We start from the raw sequence: 4,776 nt of genomic DNA, 5'->3' as shown, positions 1-4,776 counted from the left end.
CAACGAAGGCTGGTACCCATCAATGAACATGTAGGTTGGGGTATGAAGTGGAAATAAAGATGCCATTGCAAACAGCCCCAGAAGACCCTTCTCCTTGTCTGTTGTTGATATCTCAAGGCTTTCCTAAGTGACCGAGAGGGGGAAAAGAGGCAGCAATGCTTGACTCACACTGGGCTGCTCAGCCACCGATCATTAAAAGCTATACTGTAATTCACATCATTAAAATTCAATGTGGAAAAACTGGTTTACTTGGACATTGCTGGTGGGATTGTAAAATGGTGTAGCCATTTCAGAAAACAGTTTAGCAGTTGCTTATAAGACTAAGCATACAACTACCATACAACCCAGCAATTGCACATGGGGGCATTTACCCCAGAGAAACGAAAGACTATGTCCACATAAAAAGCTGTATGCAAATATTCATATCATCTTTATTTGTAATAGCCCCAAACTAGAAACAAACTAGATGACCTTCAAGAGGTGACTGGTTCAACACACTATGGTACAGCCTTACCATGGGACACTACTCAGCAATAAAAAGGAATGAACTGGCAATATGCACAATTTGGATGAACTTCTTCAGAATTATGCTGAGTGAAAGAAAACAGCTCAAAAGGATACATGCCACACAATTCCATTTAAATGACATTCCTGAAGTGACAAAAAAAGCAGGTGCTGGGAATTAGGGAAGGGTGGCAGAAGCGAGGTGGATGTGGTTATAGAAGATCACAAGGGATCTTGGCTGTGATGGGACTGTCCTGTATCTTGGCTGTAGTGGTATTAAAACAAAGCTACACATGTGATTAAATTGCATAGAACACACACGCGCACGCGCGTGCGCGCGCGCGCACACACACACGCACACACACACACAGATGAGAACTGAGGAAATCTGAAGAAGATGGATGTACTGGATCAATGTCATTACCCTGGTTGTGGCCAGCTATGGTTGCACCATAGCTTTGCAAGATGCTACCACTGGGGGAAACTCGGAAAAGGGTACATGAGATCTGTCTGTATTATTTCTTACAGCTGAATGTGGATCTACAATCATCTCAAAACCAAAAGTTTCGATTCAAAAATTCAATGTGAACATACACCCAGAACCTTTGTTCTGTAAGGCTCCTACTTGCCATGGAGTCAAGTGAACTATGACTTTTCATAAATGGGGTGAGAAAAATCGTATGCTTTCTTAGGCCTTTCCTTCAGGCACCTGACTCCTGAGCACAGAGTCAAGGGCTGAGAACTGCTCTCTTCTGAGACGGTAGACCAAAAGAATTCAGAAACCCCGAAACTCACAGTGAGGCCAGAGGCTGTTTAAGCTTCAGTGGAGACAGAGACCATTACCAGGAAAAGGAATCCTTGCCTGACTTTCCTCTGGGTGGTGGTATAACATATTAGTAAGGGTGGGAAAATCATTTGAAGTATTTTATTCCACCTTTTTACGAGGGGGAAACATGAGACTGGATGGTGAAATAGACTATCCATCTAATACTTAACTGATGTAAGCCACATGGCTTGTAAAAGGACTATTCTTACTGTTCTGACAGTTTTAGTAAATTTTACTTTATGTGAATGTCACAAATGGAAAGTTATAATGGACATCACAGCAGATTAAAGATAGTACAGCCAATGAGAAGTGGGGCATTCTCTTTGGATAAGTGGACCCTGTGATTGGTTTGAATAGTAGACCATGGCACAAGTGACAATGCGCCAGTTTCTGGGCCCCAACCCTAAGATGAACAGCTTCTACTCCCCCTCTTAGAATGGATATCCTTGGGATGTTCCCTCTGAGAACCCTTGGTGTGAGGCACAAGCCACATGGAGAAACCACATGTAGGTTCTTTGGGTGGCAGGCCTAGCTGAATTCCCAGCTGGCAGCTAACGTTAAGTGTGACAGTCATCTTGAACAACCAGTGTAGTTAAGCCTTCATACGACTTCGGCCTCAGTCTACCATCTAGCTGCAACCATATGAGAGACCTTAAATAAGAACCAGCTAGCTGAGCCCAGTCATGCCCAGAATCATGTGCAATAAATTGCTTTAAACCACTAAGGTTTAGGGGTGCCTGGGTGGCTCAGCTGGTTGGGCATCCGACTCTTGGTTTCGGCTCAACTCAGGATCTCACAGCTTGTGGGTTTAAGCCCCATGTCAGGCCCTGTGCTAGGGATTTCTCTCTCCATCTTTCTCTGACCCTCTTCTGCTCACATGTCCTCTCTCTTCCTCTCTAAATAAACATTAAACCACTAAGGTTTCGGGTAATCTCTATACAACAGTTAACCAATGTAGACTCTATTTGCTTTTCGCTGAGAGCTTTGGATAGGAAAGTAGGTTGTTAGGAAAAAGTGATATATACAGCTGACACATACTAATATACAGTATATTAGGTGAGATTAAAACATGCATTATTGGGATTTATTAATGCTCCACTGGTATTTAGCTTAAGATATACTGGTGACTTTCTGCAAATAGTCTTAAAATCTTTTTTAATGTTTTATTTCTTTTTGAGAGAGAGAGAGAGGTGGGGGAGGGAGGAACAGAATCTGAAGCAGGATCCAGGCTCTGAGCTGTCAGCACAGAGCGCAACACAGGGCTCAAACTCACAAACCATGAGACCGTGACCTAAGCTGAAGTCAGACGCTTAACCAACTGAGCCACCCAGGTGCCCCCAGTCTTGAAATCTTATGAGAGTAGAAAATAGTAAAGATAAAGTCTTGTAGCATTGTAATCACATACCAAAGAAATTCAACACAGTGAGTTATCTTGCAGCCTGCACATACCTAATGTCTTGGGCTAGTTTTGGTATTCTTGGAAGGAAATTCCAAGGCAATGTCATCTCCTGACATACCATCATTTTACATTATTAAACCACCTTCTGCTCATAAAAAGGTCTAATTCAATTCACTTCATTCAATTCTACCAACACATATGGAACGCTGTCTTGTAGTAATGCTTTTAAGCCATTTTGCTAAGTGCTGTAGGGACACATTAGACTCAGACTCTGCTTTCTATAAATTTTCAGTCTATCCAGGAGACATATATTCAACAGAAGCTCTATTAATCTGCCTTTATTAACTGATTCATCAGATTAATGTTCTCCACTGCCAATGAAGAGCAGGATCCTCTATACAAAGATCATGCATACCTGCTTCTATCAGCTGAACTATGCTCATCAAAAGCCAGCTGCATTAGTCTCCCAGGCTCTTTAGGCCAGGCATGTTTGAGGTTCTAATTATGTAAGTTAATATCAATAAACTGAAGAGCAAAATACAGTGGGGACTGTATAAAATGTGTTTAAGAACTGGTAGGAAGTCAGGTGTGATTAGAGGTGTGTGTGAAGGGAGGTTGTGGCCAGGAGGATGGAAACAAGGTGTCTACTCTGGGTTGCCTGGAAGACCCTAAGACACAAATTTATCTTAGAGGGTTTTATTAGGAAAGGGAGTGGAGAAGTGGGACCACAAAATGAAGAGAGGCTTAACAAGGCTGTGATATCAGGCAGCGTTTTATGGTGAGTAACTTGCTCAGTTCCACAGGGGTGCTTTGGAGACCAGACAGATCACACGTCAGAGCTGCCGCAACCAGAGACAAGGGAATCAGAGTGTTTGTTATGCTCCTTCATCCATCAGTTACTGATCAAGGGCTCTGCCCTCAACCTTCAGGAAACTTATTCAGGCGACTCTGGCTTTCCACTCCCACAGACCAAGACCACATCAGCAGCCTAAGGGCTCCTCTCCTACAAAGACCCTCCGGTGTTGGCTTGTGTGAATGAAAGCCATGGGGAACCACATACGCATAAAAATGGGGATGTAGGTAGAGCACTCGCACCCTCCTCTGTCACAGAGGGCTGGACCATATCAAGGGAGCGCTAAGTACCAGGGTGCTGGGTTAGGATTTATTGGGAACCAGTAAATATCCATAAGCAGTTGGGAACCAGTGAAGGTAGCTAACAGAGGTGTGGCATCATCAAGTAACACCCGTTATTGTCCACTTTTTGAAAAGAAACAGGGATCCACATTGCATCAGAGTTGGAAGCAGTTTCCAGCATATTTATAGGTCTACGGTGGTGGTAATAAATTATGGACAAGAGTCTGCCCAAACTGCCAAATACAGAGAGAGCCTTTTGGCTAGGTAATAATTTCAGAGGAACGTGCATTTACTCTCTGCCTGAAGGCAGAACAGAGAAGATTTCCTTGGAAAACACTTGAGTTTGCTGTTGGTTTTCAAAGCTCCTTGTTTTTATAATAGCACCTTCTGGGAAGACATAAAATGCAATTCAAACTGACAAGCCCTTCTTGTCTAACTACCTAACGTGCCTTTCAGAAAGATAATGAGTTACAGCTAATAAACAAGCTCATGTCACATACAAGTTATACCGTGAAACTACTTTACAGTACGTGTGACGTCTTGAGTTCTTTCTCTGTCTGCACCAGCCTCCTCACTGGCTTAGAGCTGTTAGAGAGAGCAGAGGCAAAGGCAGGTGGCATGGGACTTTCACTAACACGGAGTCAGTAAGAAATAGGCACTGTGTCCTTACAGTATTCCCACTGAGAAAGGATGTCAGTATTCCTGAATGCTTAAAAGGACTGTTAATTCTGATCCTCTATCAGTACAGGACTTGGTTCCCTGCAACTTACACTCCATCTACTCAGCTGGTAATCTACAAGAAGACATCAAGAGTCCCGGGCTGCTTATCCGGTAGGTACAGCTGATGAGGTGACTACTGCCTTGAAGCGTCTGAGACAGGAGACTGAAAAGGAAGTGACAGCTCTCAGAGCTG

The 4,776-nt window shown here is 43.4% G+C and overlaps 1 protein-coding gene across 2 annotated transcripts in view; it reads right to left on the bottom strand.

Annotated features, from left to right (window-relative positions):
• SYTL5 (synaptotagmin like 5) overlaps window positions 1–4,776 on the bottom strand; it is a 102,645-nt gene that overhangs the window by 6,412 nt on the left and 91,457 nt on the right. The window lies entirely within an intron of this gene.

Source organism: Crocuta crocuta, unplaced genomic scaffold (assembly GCF_008692635.1).
Source record: "Crocuta crocuta isolate KB4526 unplaced genomic scaffold, BGI_CrCroc_1.0 scaffold301, whole genome shotgun sequence".
Taxonomy (NCBI): domain Eukaryota; kingdom Metazoa; phylum Chordata; class Mammalia; order Carnivora; family Hyaenidae; genus Crocuta; species Crocuta crocuta.
Note: the sequence above shows the minus strand (reverse complement) of the source record. Positions and strands in the feature narration are given on the sequence as shown.